We start from the raw sequence: 24,627 nt of genomic DNA, 5'->3' as shown, positions 1-24,627 counted from the left end.
CTAGACCTAAAATTTAAATTTTGTTTTTGGAGAGTTTTACATAGATGTCATATATACTTATATAGATGTGTGTATATGTATACACTCAAATATATATGTGTCCATATCCATCCACAAATACTTCATACATATGATTTTTCATAGATACTGGTAGTTAGATGGGCAAATGCAATCAAATTACAGGGCCCAGGTTAGCTCAGGAAGGAATAGAAACCTGGAAAGTGCTGCAAGTGACCTTGTAAATTTATAAATCTTAGTAATGATAATTTTTTTTTAAATTTTTTAATGTTTATTTATTTTTGAGACAGAGAGAGACAGAGCATGAACGGAGGAGGGTCAGAGAGTGGGAGACACAGACTCTGAAACAGGCTCCAGGCTCTGAGCGGTTAGCACAGAGCCCGACGCGGCTCGAACTCACAGACCGCGAGATCATGACCTAAGCCGAAGTCGGATGCTTAACCGACTGAGCCACCCAGGGGCCCCAGTGATGATAATTTTTATTTGGATTTTTCTCAAGCTGCTTTCCTAAGCATAGGTAGTTTGCTTCTTTTTCTTCCCTTTTTTAAAAATTTAAATCCAATTTAGTTAACAAATAGTGTAATAATGATTTCAGGAATAGGATTTACTGATTCATCACTTACATATAACACCCAGTGCTCATCCTAACAAGCGTCCTCCTTAATGCCCCTCACCTGTTTAGCCCATCCTCCACCAAGCACCTCACCAGCGACCCTCAGTTTGTTCTCTGTATTTAAGAGTCTCTTATGGTTTGTCTCTCTCTCTGTTTTTGTCTACTTTTTGCTTCCTTTCTGCTATGTTCATGTTTTGTTAAATTCCACATATGAGTGAAACCATATGAGATTTGTCTTTCTCTGACTTATTTCATTTAGCATAATACACTATAATTCCATCCACACTGTTGCAAATGGTAAGATTTCATTTTTTTTAATTTTTTTTTAATGTTTATTTATTTATTTATTTATTTTTTCAACGTTTTTTATTTATTTTTGGGACAGAGAGAGAGACAGACAGAGCATGAACGGGGGAGGGGCAGAGAGAGAGGGAGACACAGAATCGGAAACAGGCTCCAGGCTCTGAGCCATCAGCCCAGAGCCCGACGCGGGGCTCGAACTCCCGGACCGCGAGATCGTGACCTGGCTGAAGTTGGACGCTTAACCGACTGCGCCACCCAGGCGCCCCAAGATTTCATTTTTGATTGTCGAGTAATATTCCATTGTGTGTGTGCTTATATATATATATACTTATATATATATATATATATATATATATATATATATATATTAATATGTATATATTCATTTGTCAGTCGGTAGTTTGCTTCTTTAAAGAATTTCAGAGATGCCTGGGTGGCTCAGTCAATTAAACGTGTGACTTTGGCTCAGGCCATGATCTCATGGTTCATGAGTTCGAGCCCCCCATCAGGCTCTGTGCTGTCAGCACAGAGCCTGCTTCAGATCCTCTGTCCACCCCACTCTTTGCCCCTTCCCCAGTCATACTCTCTCTCAAAAATAAACATTAAAAAAAAAAGAATTTGACAGCTGTTCTTGTCATTTTTTCTCACCAGTTCTTGGGCCAGAAGTAATCATGCCCTCCCCAGCAGTGCTCTGACACTAGGGGCACCAAAGAACCCCAGTGAATAATTATTTATCTATTATTAATTATTGCTTCTTAAAAGACGGACTCTTTTAAGGAAGTCCCAATAGTCCATAACTTCTAAGTCCAAACAGCGATAATGTTTTTCATTAAAAGTAGCTTAAAATGGCTGTTGATTAGTTTATTGTGCTTTTTCAAAGGACAAGATCAGAAAAACCATCTAACACAGGGGAGGCATGATGGAAGACTTTAGAGTGGAAAGAGAGTAGCCTGGCCTTAACCAGTTGTGATTGAAATTGCTTGCATTTGTGAGTTTGACAAGTATTTATGTCAATATGAATCATTACTAGGGCCCCTTCTAGGACCTTGAAAGGAGTCATTGCAAGTGTGGCACCCAGAAGCTTAAGCTTCTTTAGTAATGCTTCCTCTGCCCCCCTGCTCGCAGGCATTAAGAGAGTTTCAATTGCAGTTGTCACTTGTTGATCAAAAACGAATGGCTCTCTAGCAGTGCGGATTGGTGGGAGAACACAGTTAGGATTCCCTTCCCAGGTGTTGGGCACGGTCAGTGTCTGTCTTATTAGCTAGCACCGAATCCCCAGGGCCGCTATGAAGCCTTTCACAGAAGAGGTATTCATAGTAAACTTGTGCTTCATGAAGAAGGAAAATATGAATTCTAATTCCAGGAAGACAGGGATGGTGAACTTCAGTGACTTATTGAGGGAGGAGTAAATGATACCGGAAGTGTGCAAAGGCCTTTCTTATATGTTAGAGTTTGGTAAACCAGAGCTCATGGAATGGTGGGTCAAATCTAGCCCACCGCTTGTTTTTGTAAATAATGTTTTATAGGGGGGTACCTGGGTGGCTCAGTCGGTTGAGCGTCCGACTTTGACTCAGGTCATGATCTCACATTCCTTGGGTTCCAGCCCCACGTTGGGCTCTGTGCTGACAGCTCGGAGCCTGGAGCCTGCTTTGGATTCTGTGTTTCCCTTTCTGTCTGCCCCTTCCCCACTTGTGCTCTGTCTCTCTCTCTCAAAAATAAAAATAAACATAAAAATTTTTAAAGTAATGTTTTATAGGAACCCAGCCATAATCATTTGTTTACTTATTGTCTAGCCTGTTTTCCTGCTACAACGGCAGAGACTACATAGTCCGTAAAGCCTAAGATGTCTACTGTCTGGCCCTTTATAGGAAACGTTTGTTGACTCCTGACATATTTGATCATATTTTGATTTTGAGTTTTATTTCATTCCTGTGAGGGAAGGCAGGTATTATTATTTCCACTTGACAGTAGGAAAGAAAAACAAAACAGATCTGGAGAGGTTAAATGTTGTTGCCTGGTTAGTTACACAGCAAGTAGAGTTGAAGCTGATCCTGAGTGCTGGGAGTAATTTAGGTGTACCACAAATGAAGGCTGCTAAACTACTTATAAATGAGCCCGTGTTATGAAATTTCAGACATGAAAAGCTTTGCTCAGATGAATTCATTAAATGAAGCAAGCCTCACAGTATCCACTAAGGCTTTGGGGCAAGTGTGGTAGGAGCCCCATACATCTCTCAAGCCTTACCAGTTAGTCTACTCCAGCTAACTTCCAACTGCCAGTGTTTACATGTCTTTAAGTGCAAGGCCACTCTGCTCATATATAGGACAGGCTGGAATTTCTGGGAAAGAATACTTTCCAGGAGCAGCAAATGTCTGACAAGAGTCGGTGGGTAAATACCCCAGCTCCCTTGCTAAATAACCCTCCTCAGCTAAATAACCTAAGGCATGGGTTTACACCACTTCCTTGAGTTTCCCTGTAGGATTAGGCTCTATTTGCCTACAGTGGAAGTTGGCTTAATAACGCATCCTTTCTTGGCTGCCTTCTCTCCCTCTTCTCATTTCCCCTCTCTCCTGCCAGTGTTATCTGCACCTCCCAAATAAACTACTTGCTCTCACAACCTTCTCTCAGCTTCTGCTTCTGGGGAAACCCAAGCAAAGACAGGTTGGGATAAATGGGAGCACTCCTGGAGAAAAGCAAATATTTGGCCTCATGCTGATAGCTGACCATGCTGTTTCAAAGGGGGAAGATCAGTCATTAAGATGGGGTTAATCTCTTGTGGTTCATTCTATTAACCCCACTAGTAGTTTGCTGATGAGGGCTCACTTTCCCTGCAGTCACTGGTCTTGGAATAACTCCACCCGCCACGTGGGGAGGGATGTGTGCGTCAGCCAAGACACATGCGGTTGCTGCTTTAGTGGAAAAATAGCACAATGTCATCAATCAATGCCTCACACATGCTCTCAGCCGAAGGGCAATTAGTGTTACTCAGGATGAAAACTAATATAAGGCTGTGGATGAATGGGTTATTGAAGAGACTATCGAATCAGCCTGGCTGTAAGAAGCGACCAGAGGCAGTGGGAGTGCTCCTTGTCTGTGCCAGGCAACAGCTAGTGTAGAGCAGCCTTCTGCCTCGGGCTTCGAAGGGGTCATTCCACTGATAGGAAGATTAGTCATTTTTACTACTTCCTCTTTTCTGGTTTATCCCCCTCAACAGACTCAACAAGCAAATAGGGTACATGTACTCCTATGGTTGTGGTCATGTTCTCTTTTTTAAAAGCGAGAAAATTGAATCCTTTCAATGTATTCACAGTATTTTTTTTTTTTTTTTTTTTTTTTTGCAAACTTTTTCCTTTTATGGCTACTTTTGTCTCTCTGGCTGTATTTCTCTCTTCCTTCTCCCATGGGTTCTTTCTCCCCTGCAATGCTGCCTCATCTTTCTCTCCCTCGTTTTTCTATGTGCTTTTCTCTAGATTCCCTTTCCTACATTCTCTTTCTGTGCCCCAACCCCCTTCCTCTGCTCTGGTCCCTTTTTTAGGGGAAGGGGGGGTCCCTGGGACATTTTCTCATGTTCTGGCATTCTTAAAAATAGGTTCATTCATTGAATCCTTGATATAATCCCCCAAAGAAAAGCAGTTACGGTTACAATCTTTCTATGTCATTTGTGGCCAAATAACCCAACATAAAATCAGTTAGATTCATTCTCAAGTAAAATTCCCTTATGATCTTTAAAAGCCTGACTCCTAAAGTTCCCCATCTGGATAGACTGCTTCTCTGTCTTTACTGAAGCCCTGCTGTCAGTGCTAAACATTACCCAGGCAGTGGGGGAGCACAAAGTTCAGCCATCTTTAGAAATAGGTTCTAAGTATTGTCTCCTCCTCTGTTTGCCTCGAGAGGGAGAGGCAGGAGAAAAAGTAGTAACTGGGAAAAGGCAGCTGTACGTGTCTGTGGTCTGCTGTTCCCTGCCACTTGGGGCTGTGGCTTATTGGCTACAGTTCATGAGTGGGCCTGGGAAGAGAGAAGAGAGGCACAGCCTTCACCCCTGAATGGAACCAAGATGTCCACAGGCTGGATCTGACTGGATCTGAGATATTCCTGATGTTATCACAAGACTGAGACCCGGGACTTCCAAATAACTCCTGATTTTCTGTCTTCAGCCCAAAGGCAGAAGTACTAAGAACCTGCTGGAAAACAGTGAGAGGAGAGAAAGAAAATGCCCTCTCAAAGTCTCAAAATGGTCTTGCAAACTAAAATTACAAAAAAAGTGAATAAATCATATGCTAAGAAAGAGAGTTGACAAAATCATCAGTCAAAACATGAATTCATGGATGATCAGCTAATAGAACAGCCTGTAAAAGACTCATAAGTATGTCTAAGATGATGGGTTAAAAAAGTAAATTTTCACAAAGTGAACAGGAAATTATAAAGCAAGGCAGACTTAAAAGAATCAGAGTAGGTAGATAGGAAAGGAACCAAATAGAAAACTTAGAATGAAAAATGAAGTTATGGGAATTAAAGATAGGATAGGAAAGATCCTCAATAGATAGGATAAAATGAAATCTAGACACATTTGAATAGAGAATCCGTGAATTGGAAAACAGTTTTGAATAATTCATCCAGCATATAGTGCATAGATACTGATACCAAATATAAAAGAACAGTTATAATGGAGAAAGATTGAAAAATACATAAGCATAATACAAGTTCCATCAGAAAAAAAAAAGGGGGTAGAGTTGAAGTAGCAAATCTTAAGGAAATATTGATGAAATTTTCCCTTAATTGAAGAAAAAACTTGAGTTTGGAGAACAAAGCTTACTTTGAGACTGAGAAGGATAATTAAAATTATACCTCCTTTAGACACATGTTGCAGTGGCAATGAAGAAGAACAAGGATAAAGAGAAAGTATCTTAAAAGCTACCAAATAGGAACAGACTAATAGAACAATTAAAAAGAGAGAAGACTTCTCATTAGCAATGATACTTGCAAGAATACAGTGGAGTAATATATATGAGCTAGAAATTTATGTGTGTATGAATAATTATTCAAAAGTGAGGGAAAATAAAGATATTTATGGGTCAACAAAGGCTGAATTTATGACTCACAGACCCTTACTGAAAGAAATATTAAAGTATATACTTTGGCAAGAGGAGACATTAATGCAGAGGGAATGCTTAAGATGTGTGAAATAATAATGAACAAATAAATTTATAAAATCTGTCAGTAAGTTTATTTAGTGACTGAGAAGAGTAAGAACGTTTTTGGAAACAAGAGTGAAACTAAACCTCAAAGCAACAATAAAATGAGGGGGATATTCAATGCGTAGAGTGAGAGCATGCTAAAATCTTTGCCTTAGCAAGGAAGATAAGTAAAACTGAATAACTTTGGCTTAGAAAATTTTATACTTAAATATGTTTTTAAAAGTGGGTGGATAACCTGCAAAAAAAATATATAAAAAGATAAATCCAAGCGCAAAATAATAAAAATATACTTAAAAGAATTAAATTCACCCTATAAGAGACATGGACTATTACACAGGATTAAAAACAAAACCAAAATCTGCGACCTTTAATTTTAAAAAGAAACTCCTAAAACAAAACCACATGTAACAAGGTAAAATAAAGATCCAGAGGAAAATACATCAGATTAATATTAATCAAATTAAAACCTGGGCAGTAACAGCAATACATAAAATGTAATTTAATTCAAAAGCATTGCCAGAAATAGTGAAAAACATAGTATTATACTAACTGTAAAAAAACAACCAGAAACAAAAGGGGACAAAAAAGGGACTCTTTAATCTGATAAAGATCTATTAAATACCTACAAAAACATCACATCTATTTTTATTATTGTGTGATATGAATCATAAACATTGTATATAAAATATACATACAAATTAAATATGTAGAAATTAAAAAAAGGTTTTTAAAAGAGAGCTTAACATCATTTTTAAACAGAATCATGCTCTTTTGTCATAGTCATATGACCTGAATGTATGGTTATTTCACTAGGTGTTTGTATTTAGATATGGTATCTGATTTTCACAGAAACCTGAAGGTAGCTCAAAATTAATTTAAGGAAACATGGGCTGAACCTCACTTTGCAAATCTCAACATCACACACTTCATATGATTTTTCTACTGGTAAATGGATATTTCAATTATTAAAAAAGTTATTGTCTAGTTGGCAGATGTTATTATTTGTTTACATCAACACTAAAGACTTTTTTGGAATGAAAGACATCGCATATAAAATTAATAAGCAAATGGCTTAATGGGAGATTTTTGCAACATCAAAAACTAGAGTCAAAGGACTGATATCTAAGTATACAAGGAAATCATCCAGATAAGCAAGAAAAAGGGGAACTAGAAAAATGGGCAAATTATATGAAAAGGCAAGTCACAGAACTAAAATTCTAAATGGGCAAACAAGAAAAGATGTTCAGCCTCCCTGGTAATCAGAAAAATGCACAGTGAAACAGCAGTACACCTTATTCTCATTTTATTGCCAAAAAAAACCGGTCAAAAATACCAAGTGTTTGTAAAGAGGTGAGGAAATAGAAACACTTCTGCATGGCCAGCAGGGGTTTAGAGCGGTACAGCTATTGTGGACAAAAATGGTGGTGTCCTAAGTGAAGGTAGGCACACTCCCTATGAGTCGGCAATCCCACTCCTTTGTGCAGGATGTAGAAACACCTGCACACAGACCCACCATGGTATCTGACAAGGCCTGCTCATTGCAGCATTGTTTGGGAAACACAAGCGGTTGGAGGTAAACCAGCCGCCCACTGGTGGGGGAATGGATACATAAAACGCATACTGTTCAGGAATTAGAAGCAGTTGCAGTATGGAAAGACCTTAAAAATACACTCTCAAGTAAAAGAAAAAGAAACAGATGAGAGCTACGATACTACTGTATAAATGTAAACACGCAACAGTTGGTAGTTGACATATATATGTCATTGGAGATACAACAGACACATTCATGTGAGCTTCTGGTTGGAGTGGAAATGGAGCCACAGGACTGGTAATTGGTGATGAAAGAAAAAGAAAAGAAAATGAAAGAAGAAAGTGACTATGTACCACCCCATGGTGATAAAATCCTCTTGTCTGAGGAATAAAAGAACTCAAATTTCTGTATCTGGAATTTAAAGAAAAGTGATTAATTTTTGTCTGTGTTTGTTATCCTTCATTCTTATTGAAACCTTTCTTTAGTTCCTTCAATTATACATTATAATGTCCCGACTTAAAAAAAAAACCAGTCATGATAGTTGGGGTTAACTTTAATTTTGTCCCTTCTTTTCATGTATAACTTCCTTTTTCTGTCTCATTAATGGCCTTACACTTTCATAATGTTGTATCTTAAAATGTCTACATCCTGAGGGAATAAAAATTCTGTGCCAAAGAACTCTCTTTTGTGTTACCGCTAACCTCCTCAAGATAAATTCTATTATTACAGTCTACACAGGTGATGGTAGAGTTTGAACTCATAACCCATTGTGAGCACATTATGCTGACGACACAGAGTTCATGCTGTTTGTGTCTATTAAATGATTCTGCAGATCTTCACTAATAAAGTTTCAGGATGTTTCGATTCGAAGGTATTGTATAACTGATCTAGTTTATCCCTTTACATTGAACCCCCTCATTCAAGCAGTGGTGTATTTACCATGAAGCCAGTGAAGCTTAAGCTTTAGGGACCCTACCTTGCAGGGGCTTCTTCCACATCTCTACCAGAGCCTGAGAGATGTATTGGCATAGTCCCAGGTATTTGTAAAATCTGCAAAAGAGGTTGAAAACGAGATCCGTTAAGACCACTTTTTCCATTCTGATTTCCTCCCCATCACACTTCCTTTTCATGTTAAGGAACCCTGGAGTGGCCAGGAACATTGTTATTTTTGTAATTTTGTATTATTTTACTAAAGATTAGCACCGCAAAACCTGGGTCCACCCCAACCTTCATTTATAATGGTAATAATCATAGTACTCCACTGTGTGTTCCGCCCCGCTCCCATCCTGCCTCTCAGGGGTAGTCACTGTATTGACTCTGTTTATTGCTTGTTTGCCTTTTTGTTTTATTTCATAACATGCAAGTTATAGGCTTTAACAATGTAGGATTTCTTTTTTGACTTGCAGTCAACTTTGTGACAGGATGTCGTACTTTACTCTCACCCTGAGTATTGTTGCTCAGCTGTGGTTCAATCATTGTCACTTCTGTTTGATATTTCATCGCGGGAACGTACCACAATTACTTTACCCATTCTTCTGTCAATGGCATTTGGGTTGTTTCAAGTGTCTTGCAATTTTGAACAGTGCGCTAGATAAACATTGTTGTACATATTTCAGATAACCATGTACAGGAGTTTCCTTTGGGTATATACCTAGGCGTGGAATTTCTAGTGCATAGAGTTTGAGAATGAAAAACAATAAAACATACCATAAAGTTGAACAACATATTTAGATCAATATATATTGTATGAGAGATATATTACATAAGAGATCCATTCTTCCCCTCTTTTCAACACTTGGTATTGTCAGGTTTCCAATTTTTTTGTGCAATCATTTGGGTATACAATGGACTTTGCAGTCTTGTCTTTCCATTCCTTGATGATGAGTTAAGGTGTGCATCTCTTCATGTCATTTTCCAGTCTTACAATAACCTTGTAAATTAGGGATTGTACACAGAGAGATTAAGTAATGTATCCAAGGTTATCCAGCTAGTAAGTGGTGGATTGAGAATTCAAACCCAGGTCTGCCTAATCAAAACCCTCACGCTTATCAATCCTGTTATATTAACCACTACATTTCTTTTCAACAGATTGTGGGGAATAAGGATCTTGAAGAAGTTGCTGTTCCTGATCTCGCAATACTGAGAACCCAATCATTGAGAAGCCTTTCTTTCCCAAAGTTTGAATTAACAGCAGTCGACCCACCAAAAGTAAGCTCTATGCCTTTTGGGTGTTTGCATTTATCAAAAGAAATCTTTGGAGAAGCAGAATGGCCTGATCTATCTAGTCCTCTGAATTTATGAAGTGGGTATAGTATTCTGTTTGCTTGGTGATGAACATTTAGACTAATACTTAAATCATTCCACAAACACAGAGTGAGGCCGGCAAACCAGGAAACACAGAGCTGAGAAAGAGTTATTGGCTTTTGAGTTTTGTTCTCTGAACCATTACTCTGGCAGGAAAGAGGAGATGTCATATTTTATAAAATTGCCAATTACAAAGATTTCTCGAATATGCAATTAATCTACTACATTTGTGTGTGTGTGTGGTTTGGGTTTGTTTGTTTGAATATCAAGGCCTCCTCTACCCTGGGTTCTAGTAACCTCACAGAGCCCCAGGAGTGACTTGAGTGGGGAGGCTGGTATTAGATCCAGACCTTGTCTCTTTTGTCCCAGCCCAGGCACTCTGTGAGACACCTTGAAAGGAACTGTCATGGGACAGCCAATCCTTATCTACCTTTCTGCCACTGGGACATAGGAGCAGAGCAGATAAAAGCTACAAATGCCTGCCTCTGGCATTGATTTTTGAAGGAGAGGGAAAAAAAACCAACAGTAGCAACTCTGGAATTTCCGATGCACAAATGTCACAACTTTAAGACATCTGGCATCTTTTCAGTCTAGGTAGCTGATTTTAGCACCCAGTCAAGGGATAAAGAAAGGGTCCTTTTGCAGAAATTTTGAAAATAAGCATATCTGCATCTTCACCTTGGAACCTCTGAGAAGGGGTAATCATAGGTGTTTGGACAAGCTGGCTGTGGGCAGCTGGAAAGATAGGGAAGAAAGCCCGCTTTTTTTTTTTTTAATAACAGCTGTAGTGAAATATACCTCACACATCATAAAGTTCACATTTTGAAAGTCTAAGTGGGTTTTAGTATATTCACATAGTTATGCAACCATAACCGCAACCTAATTTTAGAACATCTTTATCACCCCCCAAAAAAACACTGTACTTGGCAAAATCACTTGTATATTCTGGATACACGCCCCGTATTAGATATATGATTTGCAAATATTTTTCCCGTTCTGTGAGTTGTCTTTTCACTTTCTTGAAGTCTTTGAAGCATAAATGTTTTTAATTTTGATGCAGTGTAATGTATCTGTTTTTCTTTTGTTCCTTATACTTTTGGTATCATATCTAAGATATGACTGCTGTCTAATCCAACGTCCTAAAGATTGATTCCTATGTTTTCGTTGGGAAGAAAAACCTTTCTCTGCCCTTCAAGGTCTTTCTAGCTGGACTAAGAATCAAATTGACAAGAGACAGATTAACAGGAGAAAGTCAAACTTAATAGCATGCATAAGGGGAATCCACACAGACAATGAAATTCCAAAGACAGTGAGACAACATGAAGTTTATATGAGCTCAGGAGAGGGGTACGGGTCTGAGGACACAAAGGGGAGAAAGACCATTAGAAGGAAGGTGAGAGGAGATGTTTGGGAAACAAAGGTTGCCCTAGTATGCAGATAACAGATTCCTCTTTACCCGAGAAATCTAATAGAGTTCTTCCGGGTACAGGCACAGAGTAGAGGGGGAGGTAAAGAGCTTTTTCCGAATCTTCTGGGGCTCGTTTGCTTTTAACTCAAAATAGTGTTCATACCAAAGTGGCCCATCTTGGGGCAGCCTGCCCTTGGCCCCTATAGTGCCCTCTTCTGAAACTTCCCTGAAGTTTCACACATTGAAAGTTGAGCTGGTAGACTGTGGCATATTGCCGAACCACTCCTGACAATATGTAAGTTCAGTTCAACTCATTTCAGGAGGTGGTCATACAGCTATGTTCTCAAATTTAGGCCTATGGTTCAAGTAATCCAGTATTAGAAATGCCTGTTGGGGCACCTGGGGGGCTCAGTTGTTTAAGCGTCCGACTTTGGCTCAGGTCATGATCTCATGGTTCATGGGTTTGAGCCCCACATCAGGCTCTGTGCTGACAGCTCAGAGCCTGCTTCCGATTCTGTGTCTCCCTCCCTGTCTCTGCCCCTTCCCCACTCACACTCTCTCTCTCAAAAATAAATAACCATTAAAAAAAAAAAAAAAAGAAATGCCTGTTGTTTAAGAAAACAAAAGAAAAACAATGGTTAATGATTGGATCAAATTATAAACCAGTTTTTGAGTGCTAAGGAGAGCCAGTGGAAAAGATTTCTAGATGTCAAGCTCGAAGCATCTTCAGATAGAGTGAGAGCAGGCAGAAGCAGTGTGACAGAACTTCCTGGTTTGTAGTTGTGAGTGTCTCTGGTGATCTTTGAGTGGCCAATAGAACAGCAGGCATGAAGATTGTGTACACATGAGCTGTAGTGATGATTTTTCTGAAGTTTATATCGAGCCATTCATATTTAGTTTGCAGGGCTTTGGGAAAAGGGAAGTTTTTATTCTCAAATGAATCCACCTCAGAAAGGAGGGAGAAAAATCAACATTAGTTTGGAGAGTTATAGCTAGACATTGGAGGAAACTGTTATGCCCAGAATTCGTGATCTCCAAAGACCACCAGGGAGCCGAGTCCAATGCAAAAGCAAAAGAGCCTTTATTCGAGAGAGAGCGAGTTTCAAAAGGACAAAGGTTTTATTGGGGCCTAGGGGCAGTTGGTGAGGTAATGGCTGTGGCCTCAGCCGATTGGCTGGGGAAGGGTCGGAGTCCTGTTGCGCAGGTCGCCCGGCGTGTTTTGATCGGGAAGTTTGAACGGGTGAGGGGGAGGTTACTCAAGGGGAGGAGGCGTGATCAAGGTGAAGGACACAGAACAAGATGGAGTCAGCCAGCATAGGCCCGCCCTTTCAGAAACCAGAAGAAATCAGGATCTAGTCCAGTTTATAATGAAAAGGCCAAGTGGGATGGCAACTATTTAGCTTGGCTTTTGGCCTCTGGAGGATGTTAAAAGTTCAATCTGGAGATTCCTTATAAAAGTTCCAGCAAAGCAGGTTTTCAGGAGCCTGTATGGTCACTGCTATTCTTGCTGCACTTACGTAAATAATGAGGCCAAATTGTTTTCTTCCTTCTTCCTGCCTTTCTTGACTGTCTTTCCTGTCAGTCTTTCCTTCCTTCCTTCCTTCCTTCCTTCCTTCCTTCCTTCCTTCCTCCCTTCCTTTTTTCCTTCCTTCCTTCCCTCCTTCCCTCCTTCCTTCCTTCCTTCCTTCCTTCCTTCCTTCCTTCCTTCCTTCCTTCTTGCCTTCCTTCCTTTCTTTTTTCCATCTTTCCTTCTTTGGATTCTATAGATTTGTGTGAATTCCTCTTTTCTCAAAGTCCCCAGAATATCCTGAGGTTCCTGCACGTGCCAGGAAGTGACCTTCTTTCCTCACCTGGTGAGGCTGCTGGGAACTCTGTAAGCAAGGTATCAGGCTGCTCTTTCCAGGGAACTGTATTGGCTCCATAAAATCAACCTTAGCTCCTTAAAGCTGTCTGGTCATATCTGGGTATTTCCATGTCTTTCTCAGATATGACACTCTAGACAAAATCTTGGTAATATAACCAATGTTTCCAATTGTGTCATGTCATAAGGAGAACAGATTCCTTTTTTAAAGTTTATTATTTACTTTGAGAGTGAGAGAGAGAGAAAGCATGAGTGAGGGAGAGGCAGAGAGAGAGAGGGAGAGAGAATTCAAAGCAGGCTCCACGCTGTCAGCGCAGAGCCCAATGTGGGGCTTGAACCCATGAACCATGAGATCATGACCTGAGCTGAAATCAAGAGTCAGATGCTTAACTGACTGAGCTGCCCAGGTGCCCCAGGAGAACAGATTCTTATTGAACTTATACAAATAAATAAATTGACATGAAAATATAAGAACACTCACTGAATTTCTGAAGTTTGGTAGGATCAGGTGGGGGAACAAGATAAATGTTTTAATTTGTTCACAAAGGTACATTTTAACAACTTGCTATAAGTCATTTGGAGAGAAAAAATTTCCTTAAATTTGGAAAAATAAAACATTTTAAAGAGTCAGCAATGTTTCAAACAAAAAGTCATAAAAATTTTAATTATTCTCAGTTCATTGAGTCCCATCTTACTGATTTTTATTCTGCTTGAATCCAGTTTTTACTAGTTCAGAAATATTCTTACCTAGTTCAGTTTTATAATTTAAGGTTTATCAGAAACTTGTACTCAAAATTTTTTCTGAGTCTCACTGAAGAGGAGACACATTTGCAAAATAGCATCAGAGTAAGACAGTAACTGTAAATGATGAGACTTAAAAATATTCATGGTCAAAGGGCTGATTAAAGTTCATTACAATGCAGTTGAGAAGGAAATTCGGTTATTTATGTGACACACAACACTTTAAGCTAATAACATACCAGAACATCAGATTTCTAAGAGTTTTATATAATTTTTAGAACACTTATTTTAATAACATATCTACATAAATATAATCTAACAGGGTTTAGTGCCACCTATTTGACAGTGCTTCTCATGTAATTTAATGTAGCAAATAAGTCTGTTTAGTTTAATATCTCACAAAATCTTTGAAATGTCCAGGAACTTTCTGGAACATCTAAGTTAGACTGTGGTCAAAAGATTACAGAGGATGGGGAGAAGGCAGCGGAGTAGGAGGACACTAGGCTCGCCTCCTCCCATGAACACAACTAGATAACTATCAAATCATCCTAAATGCCCCAGAAATCGACCTGTAGACCGGCAGAACAAATCCCACAACTAGAGGGAGCAAAGAGGCCCCGTAGAAGAAGGCAGGACATGCAGAGAGGTGGCTTGAGAGAGAAATGGATCGTGGTCACTGCAGCGGGGAGGGAGCTGCGGTTGCAGAGAAGGATGACAGACAGACTAGTGCACAGGGGACGACATGGGGAAAACGACTCCCCATAGCAATTGGCTTGGAGAGTGAGAGGGGCTGAATTTCGTGACTCCTGCCAACCAGTCTTGAAGTCTGGAGTTTTAAAGGTCTGGGGTCTATGTGCTTGGCTGGGATAGAGCCCAGAGGATACTGACTGCCTGCTCTTGGAGAGAAGGCAGGCAAACAACCCACAGACATGCGGCATAGAAACAGCTATCTGAAGAGCAACTGGGGCACACAGTGGGGAGGTTATTTGCTTATCTTGGAGCATGTCCCAGACAAGCAGCATTCCTGGAGAGACCTCTCCGGGAACAAAGGAACTGGCTGGTGCCATTTCCCTCCCCTGCGCCTCAGCATAAGCACAGGGCCACCTACAGGAGTGCTGTATCCACACTCATGACCTAACTTGCCTACACCAAGCCCCGCCCCCCTGCACTCAGTGGAACCACCCTTCCTAGTCACACTTGCCTCAGTCCCAGCGCCGCAGGCTCCTTCCCCCAGAGAACCGACCCAAACCCTTGCCAACGCCATGTCTCTTAACCTGGGAGTTCTGAGGAGCCTCTGTTCTGGCAGCAGTAGTGACAGGTCTCGTTTCACAAGCAGACCAGAGCGCACCTAGTTAAAATGCACCACATTCAGGCCAGGGACCCAACACTGCCTGCAACAGGCAAAGAGAGCCTCTGGGGCTGACTGGCCTTAAGGATAAATGGCCAGGACACGACAGCAGAGCACACAGAGCACACGCTAGACACATTCCCAGAAACGACCCTGGGGAACAGGAGACACCACATGGCAGGGCACGATAGCACCTCTTCATAAAGCCATTACCCTTGAGAACAGGAGATGGAGGTGCCTTTCCTAACACAGAGAAACAGGCACAGAGACTTAGACAAAATGAGAAGGCAGAGAAATTTATCCCAAACGAAAGAACAGGATGAGGCCACAGCCAGAGACCTAAGTGAAACAGATAGAAGTAACATGCCTGGTAGAGAATTTAAAGTGATAATCATACAGATACTCACTGGACTGGAGAATAGACTGGAAGACATGGATGAGACCCTTAACAAAGAGATAAGGAATAACATATCAGAGATAAAGGGTACAATAAACAAAATGAGAAACACGCTTGATGGAATGAACAGCAGGATAGAAGAAGCAGAGGAACAAATTAGTGATCTAGTAAACAGAGTAATGGAAAGTAATCAAGCTGAACAAAAGAGAAAGAAGATTTATGCAAAATGAGAACAGACTTAGGGAATTGAGTCACTCCATCAGACATAATAATGTTCCTATTATAGGAGTTCCAGAAGAAGAAGAGAGAAAATGGGGCAAAAAAATGTATCTGAAGAAATAATAGCTGAAAATTTTTTAATCTGGGGAAGGAAACAGACATCCAGATCCAGGATGCACAGAGAATTCCCATTAAAATCAACAAAAGCAGACTCACACCAAGACATACTGTAATTATTGGCAAAATATAGTAATAAATTTTAAAGCAGCAAGACAAAAGGAGACAGTAACTTACAAAGGAAAGCCAATATCTCTGATGAACATAAACGCAAAAATCATCAACAAAAGACCTAGCAAACAGAATCCAACAATATATTTTAAAAAGTCATACACCACAATCGAGTGAGATTTATTCCTGGACACAAGGGTGGTTCAGTATTCGCAAATCAATCAACGTGATAAATCACATCAATAAGATAAAGGATAAGAACCATGTGATCATTTCAAATGCAGAAAAATTATTTGACAAAGTACAACATCCATTCATGATAAAAACCCTTTAAAAAGTGGGTTTAGAGGGAATATACCTCAACATAATAAAGGCCATCTATGAAAAATCCACAGCTAACATCACCCTTAATGAGGAAAAACTGAGAGCCATTCCCCTATGATCAGGAATGAGACAGCGATGTCCACTCACCATTTTTATTCAACATAGTACTAGAAGTCCTAGCCACAGCAATCAGGCAACAAAAAGAAATAAAGGGCATCCAAATCAGTAAGGAAGAAAGAAAACTTTCATTATTTGTGGACGATATGATACTATATATAGAAAATCAGAAAGACTCCACTAAAAATCTGCTAGAACTGATAAACAAATTCAGTAAAGTTGCAGGATGCAAATCAATGTACAGAAATCCATTATATTTCCATACACCAATAATGAAGTAGCACAAAGAGAAATTAAGAAAACAATCCTATTTATAATTGCACCAAAAATAAGATACTTAATAATACATCTAACCAAAAAGGTGAAAGACCTGTTTTAACTACATTTATTAGAATTCTTAACATTAGAAACCTGAATTTCTAATGAAAACTAAGTACTAAGCAATTGTGAACTGTTATACCGGTATTCTTTAGATTGGCAAATTTATGAATATATTTCATAACTTCTAGAATCATGTTTTTTCTTCATAGTACAGTCTTTCAGTAAAGCACAAAACACGTTTATTAACAGAAACAAGTTTATCTTCAGTTTTTCTGTAACAAGACAAAAGTAGATAAACCTATGTTCAGTTCTTACTGTTTCATTATTTTATCTTATGTGGAAATGATCTATATATTCAATAAATTTAACTTAACTCATAATTTAATGTAGCAAAACTTTAACGTTTCAGGTTACCAAAGATTTTGAAGCTATTTAAAAATTTACTTACCAAACTTTTTATCTTATTTCCATCTATTTAATTTACTTTTCTTAACAATTTTGTTTAGATTACCCATGAAACTTTATGAGGCATTAGAAAAAGTCAACTATTATTCTCAGTTGTTTTTTTTTTCTGATAAAATTTTCATGATAACATGAACTTATATGACTTTTGGCAAACACAGATAGAATAAGTTTCGTATTAAGTTTTTTTTTTTAACTTATAGTGTAAATTATAGTGTATATGTATAATTAACATATAGTGTAATAATGATTTCAGGAAAAGAATTTAGTGATTCATCACTTACATATAACACCCCGTGCTCATCCCAACAAGTGTCCTCCTTCACCCCTTGCCCATTTAGCCCATCCCCCCACCCCAAAACCCTCCAGCATCCCTCAATGTTTTCTGTATTTAAGAGTCTCTTATGGTTTGTCTCTCTCCCTGTTTGCATAGTATTTTTGTTTCCCTTCCCTTATGTTCATCTGTTTTCTATCTTAAATTCCACATATGAGTGAAGTCATATGATATTTGTCTTTCTCTGACTGACTTATTTCGCTTAGCATAATACACTCTAGTTGCATCCACATGGTTGCAAATGGGAAGATTTCATTCTTTTTCATCACCAAGTAATAGTCCATTGTGTGTGTGTGTGTGTGTGTGTGTGTGTGTGTGTGTGTGTGTGTGTGTCTTCTTTATCCATTCATTAGTCTATGGACGTTTGGGCTCTTTCCATACTTTGGCTATTGTTGATAGTGCTGCTATAAATAGTGGGGTGCTTGTGCCCCTTCGAGACAGCACTCCTGTATCCTTGGATAAATACCTAGTAGTACAATTGCTGGGTCATAGGGTAGTTCTATTTTTAATTTTTTGAGGAACCTCCATACTATTTCCAAGGTGGCTGCAGCAGTTTGCATTCCCACCAGCAGTGCAAAAGTGTTCCCCTTTCTCTGCATCTTTGCCAACATCTGTTATTTCCTAAGTTGTTAATTTTAGCTACTCTGACCAGTGTGAGGTGGTATCTCAATGTGGTTTTGATTTGTATTTCCCTGATGATGAGTGATGTTGAGCATCTTTCATGTGTCTGTTTGCCATCTGGATGTCTTCTTTGGAAAAGTATCTATTCATGACTTTTGCCCACTTCTTCACTGGATTATCTGTTTTTTGGGTGTTGAGTTTGATAAGTTCTTTATAGATTTTGGATACTAACCCTTTATCTGATATGTCATTTGCAAATATCTTCTCCCATTTCATAGGTTGCCTTTTAGTTTTGCTAATTGTTTCCTTCGCTGTGAAGAAGGTTTTTATCTTGATGAGGTCCCAATAGTTCCTTTTTGTTTTTGTTTCCCTTGCCTCTGGAGACATGTCAAGTAAGAAGTTGCTGTGGCCAAGGTCAAAGAGGTTGTTGCCTGTTTTCTCCTCTAGGATTTTGATGTCCTGTCTTATGTGTAGGTCTTTCATCCATTTTCAGTTTATTTTTGTGTATGGTGTAAGAAAGTGGTCCAGTTTTCCCAATACCATTTGCTGAAGAGAGTGTCTTTTGTCCATTGGATATTCTTTCCTGCTTTGTCAAAGATTAGTTGGCCATAGTTTGTGGGTCCATTTCTGGGTTCTCTATTCTGTTCCATTGACCTATGTGTGTTTTGTGTAGTACCATACTGTCTTTATGATTACAGCTTTGTAGTACAGCTTGAAGTCTGGGATTGTGATGCCTCCTGCTTTGGTTTTCTCTTTCAGGATTGCTTTGGCTATTTGGGGTCTTTTCTGGTTCCATACGAATCTTAGGATTGTTTGTTCTAGCTCTGTGAAGAATGCTGGTGTTACTTTGATAGGGATCACATTGAATATGTAGATTGCTTTGGGTAGTATCAACATTTTAACAATATTCGTTCTTCCAATCCATGAGCATGGAATGTTTTTCCTTTTTTGTGTGTTTTCTTCAGTTTCTTCCATAAGCTTTCTATAGTTTTTAGTGTATAGATATTTTTACCTCTTTGGCTAGGTTTATTCCTATTTTGGTGCAATTGCAAATGGGACTGATTCCTTGATTTCTCTTTCTGCTGCTTCATTATTGGTGTATAGAAATGCAACCGATTTCTGTACATTGATTTATATCCTGTGACTTTGCTGAAATCATGTATCAGTTCAGTGTTTTTTCGTGGAGTCTTTTGGGTTTTCCCCATAGAGTATCATGTCGTCTGCAAAAGGTAAAAAATCCTTGGTGATTTGGATGCCTTTATTTCTTTGTGTTGTCTGATTGCTGAGGCTAGGACTTACAACACTGTGTTGAATAACAGTGGTGAGAGTGGACATCCTTGTTGTGATCCTGACCTGTGATCCTGAGCTGTCAGTTTTTCCTCATTGAGGATGATATTAGTGGTGGGTCCTTCATATATGGCTTTTGTGATCTTGAAGTATGATACTTCTGTCCCTACTCTCTTGAGGGTTTTTATCAAGAAACGATGCTGTATTTTGTCAGATGCTTTCTCTGCATCTATTGAGAGGATCATGTGGTTCTTATTCTTTCTTTTATTAATGTGATGTATCACATGGATTGATTTGTGGATATTGAACCAGCCCTTCATCCCAAGAATAAATCCCACTTGATCGTGGTGAATAATTCTTTTAATGTATTGCTGGATTTGGTTGGCTAGGATCTTGTTGAGAATTTTTGCATCCATGTTCATCAGGGAAATTGGTCTGTAGTTCTCCTTTTTAGTTGGGTATTTGGTTTCGGAATCAAGGTAATTCTGGCCTTGTAGATTGAGTTTGGAAGTTTTCGTTCCCTTTCTATTTTTCAGAACAGCTTCAGAAGAATAGGTGTTAACTCTTCTTTAAATGTTTGGTAGAGTTCCCCTGGAAAGCCATCCAGTCCTGGACTCTTGTTTGTTGGAAGATTTTTTGATTACTGAATCAATTTATTGATTGGTTATGGGTCTATTCAAATTTTCTATTTCTTCCTGTTTCACTTTTGGTAGTTTCTATGTTTCCAGGAATTTTTCCATTTCTTCCAGATGGCCCAATTTATTGTCATATAATTGCTTATAATATTCTCTCATTTTTGTTTGTATTTCTGCAGTGTTGGTTGTGATCTCTTCTCTTTCATTCATGACTTTATTTATTTGGGTTCTTTCCTTTTTCTTTTTGATTAATCTGGCTAGGGGTTTATCAATTTTGTTAATTCCTTCCAAGAACCAGCTCCTGGTTTCATTGATCTGTTCTACTGTTTTTTGATTTCAATATCATTGATTTCTGCTCTGATCTTTATTATTTCCTGTCTTCTGCTGGTTTGGGGCTTTCTTTGCTGTTTTTTTTTTTTCCAGCTTTAAGGTGTAAGGTTAGGTTGTGTATTTGAGACCTTTCTTCCTTCTTTAGGAAGGCCTGATTGCTATATACTTCCCTCTTATGACTGCCTTTGCTGCATCCCAGAGGTTTTGGGCTGTAGTGTTTTTGTTTTCATTGGCTTCCATGTACTTTTTAATTTCCTCTTTAATTTCGTGGTTACCCCATTCATTGTTTAGTAGGATGTTCCTTAATCTCCAAGTATTCATGATCTTAACTTTTTTCTTATGGTTGACTTAGAGTTTCATAGCATTGTGGTCTGAAAATATGCAAGGTATGATCTTGATCTTTTTGTACTTGTTGAAGGCTGATTTGTGTCCCAGTATGTGATCTATTCTGGAGAATGTTCCATGCACACTCAAGAAGAATGTGTATTCTGCTGCGTTAGGATGAAATGTTCTGAATATATCTGTTAAGTCCATCCAGTCCAGTGTGTCATTCAAAGGCATTGTTTCCTTGTTGATTTTCTGCTTAGATGATCTGTCCATTGTTGTAAGTGGGGTGTTGAAATCTCCTACTATTATGGTATTATCATCAATGAGCTTCTTTATGTTTGTGAGTAATTGATTTATATATTTGGGTGGCTTTCACATTGGGAGCATAAATATGTACAATTGGTAGATCTCCTTGGTGGATAGACCCCTTAATTATGATATAATGCCCTTCTTCATCTCTTGTTACAGTCTTTATTTTAAAATCTAGTTTTACTTAGTATGGCTACCCCAGCTTTCTTTTGACTTCCATTAGCATGATAGATGGTTCTCCATTCCCTTACTTTCAATCTGTAGGTGTCTTTAGGTCTAAAATGGGTCTCTTGTAAGCAGCATATAGATGGAGCTTGTTTTCTTATCCATTTTGATACCCTATGTCTTTTAATTGGAGCATTTAGTCCATTGACATTTAGAGTGAGTAGTGAAAGATATGAATTTAGTGTCATTGTGTTGCCTGTAAAGTTGGAGTTTTTGGTGATGTTCTCTGATCCTTTCTAGTCTTTGTTGCTTTCGGTCCTTTTTGTTTTGTTTCATCTTTTTTCCACTCAGAGTCCCCCTTAAAATTTCTTTCAGGGCTGGTTTAGTGATCACAAACTCCTTTAGTTTTTGTTTGTCTGGGAAACTCTTTATCTATTTTCAATGACAGCCTTGCTGGATAAAGAATTCTTGGCTGGATATTTTTCTGATTCAGCATGTTGAATTTATCCTGCCACTCCTTTCTAGCCTGCCAAGTTTCTGTGGATAGGTCTGCTGCAAACCTGATCTGTCTTCCCTTATAGGTTAAGGACTTTTTCCCTTGCTGCTTTCATAATTCTTTCCTTGTCTGTGTATTTTGTGAATTTGACTACGATATGCCATGGTGATGATCAGTTTTTGTTGAATCTAATGGGAGTTCTCTGTGCTTATTGGATTTTGATGTCTATGTCCTTCCCCAAATTAGGAAAGTTTTCTGCTATAATTTGCTCACATAAACTTTCTGCCCCTCTTTCCTCCTCAGCTTTTCTGTCCCTCAGTTCACCTCTCTGCACTGCATACCTGCCAAGTTCTGTGGCTCAGGTTATGCAGATTGTTGTGTCAATCCTGAGATCAATTTCCTAGATGTGCAAAGTGGTTTGGTGCTGATCTAGCTGCATTTCATGGATGAGACAAGCTGAGAAGTTCCACGTTGGTCTGCCATATTCCCTCCCACCCCCCGTCTGAGGTCCTTACGTTTTTTTACTTTAATTCCAATATATTAATATATAGTGTGATATTAACTTCAGGTATACAATATAGTGATTCAACACTTCTGTACATCACTAAGTGCCCCCTGTGATAAGTGTATTCCTTAATCCCCATCACCTATTTCACTCATCCCCCTGCTCACCTCTATATTTAATGCTGGTAACTCATTTTATTTTATTTTATTCTTTTTATTTTTATTTTAGAGAGAAAGAGAGAGCACGTGAGTGGGGGAGAGGGGCAGAGGGAGAAAGAGAATCTTAAGCAGGTGCCATGTTCAGCACAGAGCCCGATGCAGGGCTTGATCCCACCACCTTGGGATCATTACCTGAGTAATGCTGGTAACTCTAAAGACATCCATGTTAATTAAACGAACAACCTTAAATTAACTTGAATACTAAATATTTTTCCAGATCATGTGAACTTGGAAAACATATGGGTTAGTTTCTTTCTGATTTTTGGGATGCCCAATCCTTACAAATACTTGCCTTCAATCCTACTGAATAGTACTCTTTTATAAGTTAATTTTAGCAATACTATCTGGAAATAGAGAAAATATCTCACATTTATAACATATATGGCCACACATACACAGACAAGATGCATGGACACACATACAGACAAGATGCAAATAGCTTTTGTTCTTACAAATATTTGTGGAAAAGACATTAAAGACTCAATTTCAAAAACACTTCCCCCTGTTTTTCTTATGAAAACCTTCTTCCTAAAGTTCGTATTTTAAAAAATGGCTCATAGATCCTAGAGAAGATGATGGAAAATTTATATCACAAAGGCACAAAGAAAGTATTCAGGTTTTCTCCAAGGTGGAGATTTGGAGCATTATGTGCCTTGTTATCAGAAGTATAACAGTCTGGGCATAAGAGCCCTTCCGGCAGTTTATATTTCAAACACGCCTCTTTCCCCCTTTTTTTTCCTTGCAGTCTCCGGTGATTATGGTCTGTGTTTACATTTTAAAGACATAAGATTTGGGGCGCTTGGGTGGCTCAGTCGGTTGAGCATCCGACTTCGGCTCAGGTTACGAACTCATGGTTGGTGGGTTTGAGCCCCCCGTCGGGCTCTGTGTTGACAGCTCAGAGCCTGGAGCCTGCTTCCGATTCTGTGTCTCCCTCTCTCTCTCTGCTCCTCCACTGCTCACATGCTGTCTCTCTCTCAAAAATAAAGATTAAAAAAAATTTTTTTTAAATAAATATATAAAGACATAAGATTTAGGCACCTGGGTGGCTCAGTCAGCTAAGCATCCGACTTTTGGTTTCGGATCGGGTCACGATCTTGTGTTTTGTGAGTTCAAGCCCCACATCGGCCTCTGCACTAATAGTGCAGAGCCTGCTTGGGATTCTCTCTCTCTCTCCCTCTCCCTCTCTTTGCCCCTCCCCCACTCTCTCTCTCTCTCTCTTTCTCCAAATAAATAAACTTAAAAATTTTTTAATTAAAAAAAAAAAATAAAGACATAAGATTTATAATGTTAAGGGGAAAAGAATGCAAAAAAAATTTCCCCCCAATGTTTCAGGGTAATTGCTATTTAAAATTTACTTTTGGGGAGCCTGGGTGGCTCAATCAGTTAAGCATCCAACTTCAGCTCAGGTCATGATCTCGTGGGTCATGAGTTCGAGCCCCACGTTGGGCTCTGTGCTGACAACTCAGAGTCTGGAGCCTGCTTCAGATTCTGTGTCTCCCTCTCTCTCTGCCCCTTCCCCTGCTCAAGCTGTCTCTAAAATGAATAAATGTTTAAAAAAATTTTTTTAAATAAATAAAATAGAGTTTACTTTTTTCTTCTCAAGTGTAGGACAATTGTGTTCCAATATCCTGATCTATTATAATATCTACAAACATTTTAAGAAGAATAAGTGAGGTTTGGGGAGTGGTAAGACAGTGGGACTTGCTTCTACAATTGCATATCTGTTTTTGCAGATACTTGTAAGACAAAGAATGGTTTCTAAATCCCCAAAGAACTAGATTACAGCCCGAATATCAGGGGACTAGCTCACTTTTTAAACTAAATTTGCTTCTTTATATTGGGGAGATTTTTAACGAAAATGGAAATCAAAAAACTTATGCCCCTGTAAAGTCTGTATAAAGCATTTTAATGAAAGCATTCTTTCTGGGTACACAATTCAACATTAGCTTCTATTATCCCCTGAATATTGGCCTTTCACAGATCGTTTGCGGGAGGGGCTAGGAAAAATTT

At 38.9% G+C, this 24,627-nt stretch overlaps 1 long non-coding RNA gene across 1 annotated transcript in view; it reads left to right on the top strand.

Annotated features, from left to right (window-relative positions):
* The window catches only part of LOC123594087, a 276,984-nt gene that overhangs the window by 213,154 nt on the left and 39,203 nt on the right, over positions 1-24,627 (top strand). Inside the window, exon 4 of the long non-coding RNA XR_006710664.1 lies at positions 9,749-9,868. This is a non-coding gene — a long non-coding RNA (uncharacterized LOC123594087). The remainder of the gene's footprint in view (positions 1-9,748; positions 9,869-24,627) is intronic.

The sequence above is a fragment of the Leopardus geoffroyi genome, chromosome X (genome assembly GCF_018350155.1).
Source record: "Leopardus geoffroyi isolate Oge1 chromosome X, O.geoffroyi_Oge1_pat1.0, whole genome shotgun sequence".
Lineage (NCBI taxonomy): Eukaryota > Metazoa > Chordata > Mammalia > Carnivora > Felidae > Leopardus > Leopardus geoffroyi.
This window is presented reverse-complemented; position numbering and strand designations above follow the sequence as displayed.